The 15,423-nt window shown below is 30.1% G+C and overlaps 1 protein-coding gene across 3 annotated transcripts in view; it reads left to right on the top strand.

Moving 5' to 3' along the window:
• The window catches only part of gol (goliath), a 92,045-nt gene that overhangs the window by 36,675 nt on the left and 39,947 nt on the right, over positions 1–15,423 (top strand). For all 3 annotated transcript variants that reach the window (XM_014246775.3, XM_070107632.1, XM_036374726.2), the window contains one exon: positions 549–600. The gene's annotated coding sequence lies outside the window, so the exon portion shown is untranslated. The remainder of the gene's footprint in view (positions 1–548; positions 601–15,423) is intronic.

Here is a 15,423-nt window from a genome sequence, read left to right on the forward strand (position 1 = left end):
ATTAACAAAATTAAAATTACATTAAAATATATATTTAGCAAGAAAAAAAAGAAGTATATTTATGCTGAAAAGATATGCAATAAAATTGAAGTTTAAGGCCACGATTGCGTTGCTGAGTAATTAAAAATAATTACAATTATTTCAGATATGTTATGCTTATATTTTTATTATTTCTTGTTATATTATTTATTTCTATCAAAATTTTTTTTAATTTTTTTAATTAAACTTTTTTTAAATCATATTATAGTTATATATTATCTTTACATAGTTTTTAAATTTTTTTCTTAGTAATTAGCTTGCACACGCTAAACCTCACAAACTTCTGTTAATTACAAAAGCCAAATGTGAGCGCGTAAACTTTGTGAGGGATAAAGTAATTTTCACATAAAGAATCATTAGAGGCACTTGTTTTAGGCATAATTAATTGCACTAATTAAGTGTGTAAGGCTGTTACTTGCTATATATACATACATTTATTAGAGTCTTTTATTGGCAGAGACAAACTGTTTAAACTTTGTTGTAAAAGCTTTTATTTGCTCTCTTTTCAGGTGCTAATTTTTCACTTCGCCACTACGTTATTGGAAACTTACATAGTTCGAGGTAAGTTTTCGAATTTATTTTTCTTAATTTTTAGAAATTTTTTTGTTGGATTTCCAATTGAATTGAACAAAATATATATATTTTTTAATTTTTCAAATAATTTATATGGAGAAAATGTTTATGAAATTTATTTATAATAATTTGTAGTAATTTTTTTTTTAATTTATGCTAATGAGATAAATGTTCTAAAATTTATTCCAAATAATTTTTAATTAATATTTTTTTATAATATTTTTTTGTAATAAATTTTAAATAGATTAAATGTTTTTAAATTTATTTTGAACATTTTTTAATAAACAAAACTTAAATATTTTTGAAATTTATTTTAAATAATTTTCCTTTTCTTTCTTAATTTATGAATAAAATTTTTTTTTTTCTATAAATTTTAAATAAATTGAGCCTTTTTTTAATAAAAAATTCTTTTAACATGTTTTCAAATATTTTTTGATTTAACATATTAACATTTTTTAAACTTTTATCTATAAAATGATAATTAATCTATAATTTCCATGAAAAATGTTTTTGAAATTCATTTCGAATATTTTTAATAATTTTTTTAATATTAATTAAAACATTTTTCAAATTCTATTTGGTGGAAAGAGTTTTTGAAATTTGTTTCGAAAAATGTTTAAAAATTTGTTTTTAATTTTTTCGACTAGTTATTATATTTGTTTATTATATATGAATGTTTTCAAAAGAAAACTTTTGTTTGAGATTTTTTATTCTTAATTTTTTTTATAAAAGCATTTGTTTTAAGATGTTTAAAAAAAAATGATAGCGATTTGTTTCTACTAAATATTACTTATTTTTTAAAATTTAAAACAAAAAAAATTTTTTCTGATTTATTTGGAAAAAAAAATTTTTGAAATAATTTTTTATTAAAAATATTTTTGAAATTTATTTCGAATCTTTTTTATTAATTTGTTTATATTTTTTCGAATAATTATTATATTTTGAATAAGTGTTTTCTTAGGAAAAATTTTAAAATGTAATTTTTTTAATAAAATTTTGTTTCAAAGAAGTTTTAATAAAAAATGCTTGCAATCAATTTTGAGCAAATATTAATATTTTTTTATATTTTAAATATAATTATTGTTTTGTTTTGTATCTATTTCGAAAAACAGTTAATCAAATAATTTTTCATAAAAAAATATTTTTGAAATTTATTTCGAATAAATTTTAATAATTTGTTTGCTTCGAAAAAAAATAACTTTTGTGTAAAAGAGAGATTGTTGTACTAATTTCGCTATTTAAGCTTTACAAAATGCGCATATGTATACATACATACATATGTATGTAGTATATTATAAGCATAAAAAAAGCAATTTCTTTATATGTTATGCATTTTTGCGTTCCTATTGTGCCAATTGCAGCGACTATTATTTTTAGAAAAAAGTAGAGCTCAGTTGCATATAAACTGCTTGCGCATTTGTATGTACTTAAATTGTAAGAGTAGCTAAAACGCTCTATAAATATAGCAGCGAGTGTAAATAATTGTAGGCGCTTAAAAATGTGTGCTATTTAACGTGGAATTACGGTTAAAAATAACAAATAAGAGCTGTTACATACATGCACACATATGTATATGTATATGCAATTGTATGTTTAGGAATACACCTGCAGCTAATGGGAACGAGGGCATGAAACCACTTTCTTGCCTACGTCATTATCAGCATTTCTATTTTGTTTCCTTACTCATTGCACATTATAGACATTTGCTGTCTATTCCACACGTACACACACAAAATTGTTTGTGCTGCGCTTATTTTTAGTTACTCATACGACATGCGCACCCTCCAAGGCAAATATCCACATATAAAATATAAATGAATGTACCGCAATTGACAACGCAATGAACTCATGCAACTGTTTAAATATTTAGCGAATTCTAATGTGTTGTTTTTGTTTACATATTGCAGTGTTTGTAGATATGTTTATGTGTATATATATACAAATATATATGTGTAATTAGGTAGGCAATTGTCAATCATTAGCCTGTAAATCGCTCAAATGTCAAAAACACGTGCCAACTGCACGTTGCCTATTTGAAATTTACAACAGCAAAAAAAAATCACATTACCTTGCATATAATATGCATACACTTGTTTGTTGCAATTATTTGTTGCTGACTTGAAAGTGGTTTTATTGTTTCGCCATGTGGCTTGTGGGCTTGTGGGTGTGTGCGTGTGTGTTATTTTCGAATTTCACTCTTCACGTGCGGTGATTAATGAATATAATCTATATATGTATATATATATATATATACGACATGCTTACCTCTATATAAATATTTTATTAACGAAAATTTGCCTTGCTTCATATATTATTTGGTCATTATCACAAAGTTGTCAATTGCTTTTAAGCATACTGTCACAGCTGTCATTCATGACTGTCAGCTACTGTCAAGCTGCTAGCTGCTGACTTTTATGTATCCAAAGCGGCCGTAAGAAATCTATGCAGACAGGTATAACGGTATAAAAAGCTGTATCCTGCTGTTATATACAATTTGTATCAAACGCCTGCCGCTAAGTGGGCGTTAGCGCATGCATGATATATTACCGCATTTAATATGCAACAATATGCTAACGCTTGACTTACTTCAATTTTAGCTTTGTACTTAAGGCATATGGTGTATATGTTTGTTTAGCAATTCTGTAAATAATTAATCACTCGCAGAGCTGAGTTCGGCTTCGTTGTGGCATGGCAGTTGAAGCAAACTCAAGGTTGAAAATTTATTTATAACTCTCATTGAATTTGATCCACCAAAGCAACCTTAGAGAGTGGAAAGCATCATGTATCTTTCTTAGTAGCTACTCAAGGCATCAACTGCTATCTTTATTCTGGCAAAGTCACCAGTAAAAAGCTGTGTTCAGGCCAAATAACCCCCGCTACAGAATGTACTTTTGTTATATCAATTCATAATTCGACTAGTTTTGGTCCAAAGTTTAGGCTGAACTATAATGAGACACTATCAAGTGATTTTATATGGGTACAGAGAGCATAATACCTCGAACTATCCTAAAAATATACTCATTAAACCGTTATTTTACGATTGGGTAAAGGTCCCGTTTAATTTGGTGAAGTTCTGTTCTCATAATTTTTGGTTGAGTTGTAAGAATGGAATATCTTTGAAGTGATGGGAACTAATCTAACATTCTTCAGGTTCGCGAAGCGTTTTCTCTACAGACCAGTTGATTTGACAACATTTCACGAAGAAATACGAAAGCCAACAAAATTCACTTTCTTACACTCGAATCTCTCTGTCTCTCTCTTATCCGTTCAACTCTCTGAGCTCAATATAGCTGTACTGCCGTGTTTGTTCTCAAAATAGAACTTTATTTCACTAAATTTTTTTGAGGAGTCTTCTTCTTAATTCTCGGACAATTTCTCATAGTTATCATCCGATGAAATTTAGGTATCAATAGAAAAATATCGAAACTAAAAAAAGTAAAATGGATACTTATAGGTACTAATAAGTAGGTGAGTAGGAATATCGACTATAGTAGTAGGAGAAGAAAGAGTAGCAATATCGACTATATTGGAGAGTGGAAGTGAAAAAGAGAGTACGAATATCGACTATATTGAGAAGTAGTGGAGGCGTAGGAAGGAACGAGAGAGTAGAAAAATCGACTTTTTTGGAGAGTGGTAGTGAAAAAGAGAGTAGGAATATCGACTTAATTGGATAGTACATAGCAGAGAAGTACAAATGAAAAAAATAGTACTCTATAGGTAGCCATGTGTCTTCTTATTTCAAATGGTATATGAGAATTTCAAATTTAAGTTTACGAGTTTCCTTTTTTGTAGGGTCTAGTGCAACATAAGAGCAACATCATTGTACTTTTGCTTTGCTGGGTAACTTAAGCTTAGCTCAGCTAAACAAAAAATTTTGTGTAGCCTAATGCTTTACATACAAACATAAGCATTTGTATGTAAGTTTGTGTGTACAAGATTAAGTTTATCTAGGTTATATTAACTAAAATGAACTTATACAGTTGCATTAGGGTGGTTATTAAGTTATTTCTAAATTTTGTAATAAAATAATCGTCATCGAAACTTAAAGTTGATAGCTTCAACTTAGGCAGTGGCATTTAACAAAAACCGTTAAATGGGAATTTTTAAGTAGCACCCTTATGTTCAGAGTGGTTACAAAGTTATCTTTGTTGCGTTTATTGCAGCTATCGCAATTTACGCTTGAATGATATTTCAGTTGACATTAACGCGCTTTGTGTTTGGCGCATGTTCAATCTGCCACCGCTGCAGCCACAAGCCCCGACAGCTAACATGCCATACATGCATGCATACATACGTAGCTAGTAGAGTAAGTGCTCAAAATCGTGTGTGGACCTTTGCACCGATCGGTCTGCACAGCAGGTAACCGCAATTTCCGGGCGCTTGCTATGCATGAATTAACACACACACGCGCAGTCTACAATGCTCATCTACTTAAGTGTGTACCCACGCATGCATACACACATATAAGCCGCAAAGTGTTAGGAGACTTAGTGAAAGCATTTAGGCATTTATAGTCATTGTTGGTGACTGCAAAAAATGCGTTTGTCGAAAGCAATTATCGTCAGCGGATATGCGTTATTTAATGTTATTTTATTCAGTGAATTAGCTGCAATTTTTATGTTATATGTATGTGTTTGTGTTGACCAATAAATATACAAGTATGTATGGTATACTATGTAAGTACAGTATGGTATGTAATGCTTGAGCTTGTTTTTCGCTGGACTCCGCGCTATTCAGTGCGTGCCATAATAATTTTCATTTCATAATTACTTTATCTTGTTAATTTTTATAAAAAAAAAGCTCGCCAACAATGCGGTAGTGTAATTTCTCACGCACACAACTGCATTTGTGAGTGCTTTATATTGAAAGTGCACTAAGTGCGTATAACCTATCTGATCTGGCGAGTTTTCAAACTTCAACAATGATGCACAGCTGTTAAATAATAATAAAAACTACAAAGAAAGGCTGCACCAAAGCTTTAATACCCTTCACAAATACAAAAAAGAACTTGACTTTGATCGGTTAGTTTATATGGCATAGTAGACCGATCATGAAAATTTTTTCACATATTGTAGCGTTACTTTAAGCAATAATCCATAGCAAATTTCTTGTAGATATATTCTCAAATAAACAAGTTTTCCTTACAAGCACTTGACTTTTATGGGTCAGTTAGTATAGCAATTATATGATATAGTGGTCCGATTTGAACTATTTGATTGGAGATTATAGCGTTGCCTTAGAAAATAATCTGTGTCGAATTTCATGAAGATATCTTGTCAAGTAAAAAAGTTTTTCATACAAACACTTATTTTTGATACTTCATTTTGTATGACAGCTATACGCTATAGTAGTCGTATATCGGTGATTCCGACAAATAAGCAGTTTTTTGGGTAGAAAAAACTCTGTACAAAATTTCAATTCAATATCTCCAAAAACTGACGGACTAGTTGCAGTTTATACAGCCGAATGAACACACGGACAAACGTGGGTCTCCGACGTTTCCCTCTGGCTGTTAGAAACTACGTAGCTAAACTCAAAACTTGCACAGGTTATAAAAAAGTAACACGTGTGCTATTTTTTTATAAAATAAATATATATTTTTTACAACTATTTCAGCTACTTTTATCATAGAAATAAATCTGACTTAGTTTAAAAATTAGAACGCACGTGTTTGCTAATAAATATGTGTTGGCAACACTTACCGCTGATTATACATCGTCGTTAGCGACACAAATAACAACAGTAAACTATAATAATTACACTTATTATATAAACAATGTCACAGAGATTGCTCTCGTTTATCCACAGATAAATACATGTGTAATGCTTGTAATCACTCTTTGTTTTTTGTTTTTAATAAAAAATAAAAAATAAATAAATAAAATTGCGTCAATTGTGTGCTTGGTGCTTTTTTGTTCATTTTGTGTGCTGAATTTATTTAGTTGTAAAACAAGTGTTATGTAAATATTATGATAAAAGTGTATTGTGGAAATACGTGTGAATAGATTAAGGCGCACATTTTGGGTGAAAAAACAAAATAAAATTTTATAAACACTTTAAAACCAAAGAAACATAATGTTTATAAAGTACATATGTACATACGTATGTACTTACTTTTTTATTATTATACAAAAAAACAAAAAAAAATACATGTACATATATTTGTGTTTATATATGTACTTATGTATGTACACTTTACAGTAAGTGTAAAAACTCCCAAGAAAAAGTTCCCTTTCTAAAAAGCTTCAAGTTGAAGCCAGTCTCAGTTCAGTCTCCTCACAACAATTAAAGAGCATTCCAAAAATAGCAACTAATTAAAATACTCGCATGCAAGGACTACTTCTTGCGCTCAGTCACTCTTCCATAGCTAATGCTAAATTGCAATTATTGTCAATAATAAATAAACAGAAGAGCGAACAGTGACAGCAACAGCGACAGCACAACAGCGGCCAACACCAATGGTTTCTCACCAGCAATTAACTTTTTTTATTAGAAACAACAGCTGTATTACAACAACACACTTACTGTAATTAAGTGAAAATATGATAAATGTAAATGGCAGTTGTTGTAGTTGTCATAAAGTGGCGATATCATTGCAACCACAAGCTGCGTGCCGCCACACACCGAAACACAATGAAAGTTCACTGCAACACGCAATAAATACATATTAATGTGCATATGTATGTGCATGTTTTTTTATATACATACATATATGTGTGTGCGTGTGTGTGCATTTGTGGCACACAATTCAATTAAACTGCAATTACAAGAGTTTTAGAGTGAAAAATGACGCGCAATGTCATCTCTTACGGCGACTTGTATGTCTGCAGACACACGCATACACATGCAGACATACAATAGATAAACTGGCAGACTGACGACGGCTGAAGAAGCAAACAGAGTATAAATTGCGAGAGTTGAAAAATTCACACCAAACGGCAATATTTCCACTGTCGGCACTTCACCACTTCACATGTCATCAGCGAGCGATTTGTTTATAAATGCTGATATGCGCATATATAATATATATGTATGCGTGTGTGTGTGTGTATTGAACTTCAGCATACATTAAAGCTGCGAGACTGGAGTGTTTATTTGGTTGCTACATTGTTATTGCACTGGCAATTGTAACCGTTGTGATATCTCCACATAATTTACACCCATGAGAGACATAACCGTTATAAATACAAAAACAACAATTATGTGCATACATATATATGTACTCATTTGATATCACAAAACTGATTGCCTGCCTGCCGCTGTCTATCGAACTGCTTGACTGACTGACTGGCTGCATAACGGATGTTGCGGCAACATCATTATCGCCGCATGGCAACGCCCAGTGGACTACTCCACTAAGCATGAACGGCAGCAGCAGTGGCAGCAACAGAAGCTCAGCGTCACCGACATAATTAAAGTGTCATCAATTTGTAAGCGTCAATATGTATTTGATTGCAACTGCCACTCGACGTTTGTGTGCACATATATTTACACAAATACATATGTATAAGTATGTGTTTATTTGATTTATGTACGCCAGTGTGGCCACATATTGGTAGTGCTTTTGAAGTGCACAATGAGCGTTGTAATATTTTTGTTACAAATATCTAGCTACAAGAGGTTTTCGTAATGTTTAATTGATTAGAGTTGCCAACTGTTTTTGCAAAAAATATAGTAAAATAATATTTCAAAATTTTTGTTGCCGAATAAAGCTTAATTTTATGTGTGTTAATGCTAGATGTGTTTTTAATGTTAATATAATTTTTAAGATTAGAGTTGCCAATTATTTTAACAAAAAAATAATAAAATAATTTTTCAAGTTCTATTCTGTTGAGTAATACTTTAGTTTATCTGTGTTAGTATTAAAAATGTTTTTAATAATAAAAATAATAAAAAATAATTAAGAATTAGGGTTGCCAATTGTTTTAACAAAAAAAATTTTTAATAATATTTCAAAATCTTTTTGTTGAATAAAATTTTAGTTTATGTGTGGTAATATTAAAATTTGGTTTTTAATGTCAAATATTTAAGATTAGGGTTGCCAAGTGTTTTAACAAAAAAAATTAACATACTATTTTAAAATTTATTCTGTTGAGCAAAGACTTTAAGTTAAACATATTTTGAAATACTGAACATGTTTTCAATAATAAATTTATTATTTTGTATTAGAGTTGCCAACTGATTTAACAAAAAATATATATTAAAAGCATATTTCAAAAACTATTATGTTCAATAAAAACTTTAGGTTATATGCGGCAATACAAAAATAAAAAATAATAAATGGTTTAATGGTAAATATTTAAAATTAGGGTTGCCAACTGTTTTAACAAATAACAAATTATTACAAGCGTTATTAAAAATATATTTAAGACTTAAAATATAGTAAAAACTTGCACAGCATTATGAAATTTCGGCTGCAACCAAAATAATAGATCCGAACTCAACCACGCCCACCGCTCATATAACAGTATTTCTCAAATCTACACAAAAATTTACAATTTCAATCAAATAAAACTACAGCTTTTAGGGAAAGAGGATATAAAGCAGAAGAATAATGTAAAGGGCTTGGCCACGCCCACTTTGAGAAAAATATCTATATCATTCAAGCCACTCGGCTAAATTCAGTTAAATTTGGTGGATCCGTATGAAGATCACAATTTCTTCTAATATATAACGGTTCTTTGAGTTGCCTCGCCTGGTTGGAATGTAGCAGCTACTACTAAAAATGTTTCTCTCATAAAATAACAAAGTCGATCCATACTAAAAACCTGTTGAAATTGCTACATAATATTGCCTACAAAGAGCTTCGGAACCTTACATTTTAATGCCTTAAATTTAAAATTTTTGTTTTTGCAGACATCGCAAACAAATCCCACTACTTAAACCTCTTAAAATCTGTAAGTCATTTTGTTCGAATTTTCCACTTCCTCTCTTGATTTTTACAATTTTCCACAAAGAATTATGCAAATTTCCCCAAAAATGGCCGCTTAGTAAAAACAAAATAAAATTATAATGTAAAGTATGAATGGAAATGTGCAAGAATAAAAATTATCAAAAGTCGTCATTCGCTTATGTAATAATATAGTATATTTCGTAATTTCCATTTCATTACAATAATCAAGCAGCACACCCCAAAACTCATAGCCGCTGGACAGCTTAAAGAAATGAAAATAAAAAATACGAAAAAATACTGTTAAAGCAAATTAAATAAAGCAGCAAAATAATAAAAAACAAAAAATATAATTTCAAAGCAATATTCGCCTTGGCGTGCCAGCTACCACTTGGCCAGCAACTGTTTGCCATTGCTGGCTCTACAAATTTTATGCTGCTCGTATTGTTTTTGTTGTTTTTGCTGTTGTTATCTTTAGGCACTTTGGTACTTGTTTATTATGGACGCAAGATGTTCTGTGTGTAATTATTCTTTTCGAGCTATTCGTTAGACGCTTATGTTGTTTTTGCTTATGTCGTTCTGAGTTTTTACTAAAACTCAACTGTCAGAAGAGACTCTTTTTCACACTTCAACACTTTTTTGATCACTTGAGACGGCTTACGAGTTTTCGTTTATTTTTATTTGCATGTCGTTTTGTTTCTATTTTTCTTCGATTTTTTTTGATTTTTTGTTTTGCTATTGATTTCTTTTGTTTCTCCGTTTGCCTTCAGTTTTTTGCACCAAATGCTGCCAGCTGTTTAATTTGCCTCGTCTTTTGTAGTGCACTGTAATTTCAAGTGGCTGTTACTTCCGATTTCCATGACCACTTCGCATAATTGGCCCTAATTAATGTCCTTTTGCTTCAACATGTTCGTTCTTATATTTCTAGTTGTGTTTTTTCGAAGCTTTGTTGGTTAATGCCCGGTGACCGATTTTTCGTATCGTATGTATGTATTCACTAAATATGTAGATCTTTGGTTGCTTCATTGCTTTAGAAATGTTTTTTATGATTTTCATTACTTTTTCCACACGGACAGCTTTTGTTCGCATAATGGACATGATAGTATTTCCAAATTAGGCTAAGTCATATTGGACCTTTTTAATGACTTCTTCAAAAAAGTTTTGTAAATTAGTGTATATTAGACACAAGATTAAACTGTGATTTCTTCTGCCACTTCACATAGCACTTCTAAGACAAATATCCAAAAAAGACTGTGGTTCTAGATGCTTTAACCTTAAAGGTTCATTTATCTACTTTCAAGTAAAAATAAACGCGTTTTGTTGTGCGCATTTAATTAACTACAATCGGCTACACTGTTGCTTATGAAATGCGAAATTAACAGTAATTATTCATACATTTGACAGCTGTATTTGACACTTTACCCCTTCTTGAGTGATATATATGGTGTGCTGTCAGCTCGCATATATATTTCTGGATCATAAAGATAGCAATAAATTTCTACGATTACGGGTTTATTATGCTTGTAGCAATCAATTATTATCGGTAGTCAGAAAAAAAAATTATTGCGTTGTCACTTTGTATACTAGGGTGAACCAGTTATGTATAAATGTTCGTTCCAAAAATGACAATTAATTCGATTCCACTTCCTATCACATGAAATAGAGAAAAGTTTTTTTAACATCTGCTTCACTCTATTAAAAAAATCATTTATATTTTGACATATTGACGCGTAGGACCCAACAACAAACCACCACAAACTCTTATGTATTCACTTGGGGGTATTTAAGAAGCTCCGAGTTTAACTTAAAATTTTTTATATAAGTATACAAGAGTCAAATTTTAAAAGGTCAACGAAAAGTTTTCTATGACAAACTCAGTGTTTGTAATGCTTAACTGATTAATAAACCCGACTTTGTGGCTGAAAGCAAAATAATACTTTTTCGACCTATCTTTAAATTCATCGGCTTTTTTTATCACTACACTGACGCCTAGGGCTCAACAGTACCCTTAAACTTCCACTAACTCTCAAGTATTTTTCTTGAGTTGTTTGATAAACTCTGAGTTTAATTTGAAATTTTTTATACTATATACAACGGTGAATTTCTAAAATGTAAGTTCTGTAAAAAAAACTAAACTCTGTATTTAAGAGTAGTGCTTAATGCTAAACTGATTAATAAACTCGAGTTTATGGCTCAAAGTGTGGTACGTCAAGTAAGACTAACTAATATTGTTATATATCATGATTCTGGTAGAAAATAGTCATACATACTTATATGTACTTACTTATATATTTAACTTATCAGCTATCAGTTTCAATACTATGGAGATGGCGTAATTTTCTGTAGAACTTATGTACTTATGTATATAAATCATTGTGTCATAAACAACCAAAATTTCAGCTGAAAAATGATTGATAGTTATTTTAAAAGACTTAAACAATAACCAATCATTTGAAAATTATGGTGAGACTTCAGATCGCTTGTGGCAGAGAGAAGTTTTCTTTAAGAATAATAATCTGTTGAAGGCTCTACTGCACCGTTTACCGACGCCTCCGTATCTTCAAAGACATAATGTGTTTGATTGAATTTGTTATGACGTGAGGCTTTCTCACTTTATTTTTTGGCTTTTCAAACGAGTTTAAGCATGCCAATCACAGTGTAGACATTTTTACGATTATTATATTACTTTTGTGATTGAGACATTATTTCTGTGATTGAGACATTATTTCTGCGATTGGAGTCATTATCTTGATTTGTGAAATCCACCACATGTGGCGTTAATTTGTGAATCCACATACATTTGCAGACAACAGGAATTTACATAATACATGTATCTAAATAATTCATTAATAAGAGTAACGCTTGTTTATATTGATTTCCTCTTACCATGAGCCACTCAAGTTTGAGTTAAGCAGCAGGAAGTCAGTTGATTGCACTTGAGTAATCAAAGCATACGCAATTAAATACCGAAAATACTCGGAAAACAATTACTCAGTAGGTTTAATTACAGGCACAACAAACAACTCGTGCTGCATGAACCACCAAATATTATATTAATGTATTTTGTATTTGTTTATTTAAATAAGTCGAAGAATGCTCTAACCGGAAAAACAAACAAACAGCGGCCCGAGAATTACATTGGCTGCTTGAAATTTTGTGAAAACGAAAACAAATTTCAAAATTTTAATGCTTCATTACTTGCTTACATACATACAACATATGTATGTTTGTATGTAAACGTTTTTACCGTGGCGCAAGTATGTGAGTTTATTTGAAAAACGCTTATAATTCTATTCACACTTGCTCAAACTTTTATTGAGTTAGGCGTGCTCTTAACGCAAGCATGTAAGTCATTGCTTATGCAAACAAATTACAGCATTTAAATTGCTTAATAATTCCCTAAAATTCAAATGAAATTGTTGAAAACTTTTCGAAATGCCATTGATGGCGCGCAAAAATAATTTTTTATTGCTTGCGAAATAATATTTTTATGCGAATAAAAATAGAGGTTGGTTCTTAAGAGCTATTCCAAAAAATTGCAAAATTACTAAAATATTGTGATTAATATGCGACATTATTGGAGGTATAATATAGGCATAAAATAGTTATAATATTTACGTCAAAACTCGAGTTTAAGATGTTTTGTTTTTAAAGATCTGTCAAGTCTACATGTTAGGTCTTTAGTGAGTTCTGGGTTTAATTTTATAACTCGAGTTGAAGGTTTTGTGTTTATAAATAGTGTACATATAGCGGTGTTTAAGGAATTCTGTGTTTAAAATAGTGCCATTTCGTGTTGAGGAAACTCTGAGTTTATTTTATAACTCGAGTTTAAGGTTTTGAAGTTTTTAAGACTGTTTCTTCAAATTTCTAAACAAAAAAGTGCTTGAGAGTAGTTAAGAAAAGTTTATTGTTTGATTAAACTATTTATGCTTAGTGTTTAATGCTAAACTCGAGTTCGTAATAATAGTTGCAACAAAGTGTATTTTTTCTCAGTGCATACTTACTACACTGCCAACTAATGCATAATTTTACGTGTGCACTTACCATGCCAGACTTGTTATTTACATTTACTTCCGCCAGAGCAGCTGCGAAATTATGTACGCCAAACGCTTAACCAGGTGCTTGGTCAAAAAGTAATGGTATTTTAAAGCCAAACATTTTGCTAAAAAGAAAGGAAAATGCAAAAGGAAAAAACGTTTAAGTGGAAAGTGCAGTGAAGAGGCGCACGAACGACTGAGGAAAAATCAATGGCGAACTTTTGTTTTCACTGACTTTTGTTTACATGTTTTGCCCTTTAGCCATACTTTTCGCGACTGGTTTCGTGAACATTTTATTTTATGCGGTTTTTTTTCATTCGTTTTCAATTTTATTTGCTCAAAAGAGGTTTTGTATTTTGCTGCGGCTTTATCAGCATTTGGCTGAAGGCCAACAATTACCAATGCAGCTAGTAAAAGTCGGCAATATAAATAATAGCATACAGTAGTAGGTCTTTATATGTATTTTTAGCAAACAATGTGGCGAAGGAGTAATACGTGCATAAAAGCAAAATTGAAACAATAACATTAAGAAAATAAAATTGATAAAAAAATATAGTAAAGTAAAATATGCAAAAGATTGTAAGAAAATTAAAAAAAGACTTGTAAATTAAATAAAAAAAATTAAAAAAAAAAATAACAATATTAGATATAAAATAATTAAAATTAAAAATTAAAAAAATATTAGATATAAAATAATTATTATTTTTAGTTAAGAAATAATAAAATGCAGAAATTTATAAAGTAAAAAATATCAAAATAAAATAAAAAAATTGAACTGCCCATAAAATGTGTATTTATAAAAAAAAGAAATAGAAAATACTTTAAAACAAATTTAAAATATAAACAAATATAAAATTAAAATAAATATTGAAGAAAAGGTCACGAAAAAAATTAAAATTAATAAAAAATATAGACAAAAAAATTTATATAAAAAAATTTTCAAATTAAAAATAAATAAATATATAAATTTAAAAAATGTATATGGTTAACTTTTTATATTTTTAAATTCTTTTTCAAGTAAGCCTCAAAGCAATAACAACAAAAGTAAGCATAATAATGAAGCGCAAGAAAGCGAAATTGATCAACAAAAACACAAATCATAAGAAAAAAAATATTAAAATTAGAAAATGTACTAAAATAAGAAACACAATTAAAATAAAATAAAATTTAAAAATCAAAAAAATATAATATAAAAAAAAAAAAAAAATTATGAATAAAAATAAATTTGAAAACCAGACATTGTTAAACGGAAATAAATAGAAGCATTGCGCCTCATAGCAACAACAACAAAATTAAGCATAATAAATCCACATCGATTTTAATATATCAAGTTGCAATGACAGCGGCTTTGGTGCTTTAGCAGCGGCGATAATCACAAGCTGTATGTACTTTAACTTTTTATACAACAACACTCTTTGTTGCCATATATTTTGCGCTATCTGGTGCCTTAGCGCCTACAATGCCGCTGCTCTAACCATTATGCCACATTAAGCAATAGTATTGTTGTACGAAAAACCAAAAATAAAAGACAAAAAAATTGAAAAGAAAAAAATAGAAAAATTAATAAAAAAGCACACTTCAAGTTTAATCGCTAGCTGTTCTTGCTGTTGTTCGCTTTTTCGTGTGGATTGTGCAACATGTTTTATCACTTCCTTTCGGTGGCTCTGTCACACAGCTTCAATTTTATTTGGGCTAGTTACACGCTTTATCTTTTTAAACATATCATTTTTCATGTCGTTTTTGTTCTTGTCTCTGTTGTTGCTATTTTTCCGCCACACTTAGTCTGGATGACAATAAATCATTGCGGTATTTTGGCTCGTTGCCAAATGTTACAGCATTCCCGGTCGCAGCTGTCGCATAAAGGGCAACCATAAAGTACATATG

This window comes from Bactrocera oleae, chromosome 4 (assembly GCF_042242935.1).
Source record: "Bactrocera oleae isolate idBacOlea1 chromosome 4, idBacOlea1, whole genome shotgun sequence".
Classification (NCBI taxonomy): domain Eukaryota; kingdom Metazoa; phylum Arthropoda; class Insecta; order Diptera; family Tephritidae; genus Bactrocera; species Bactrocera oleae.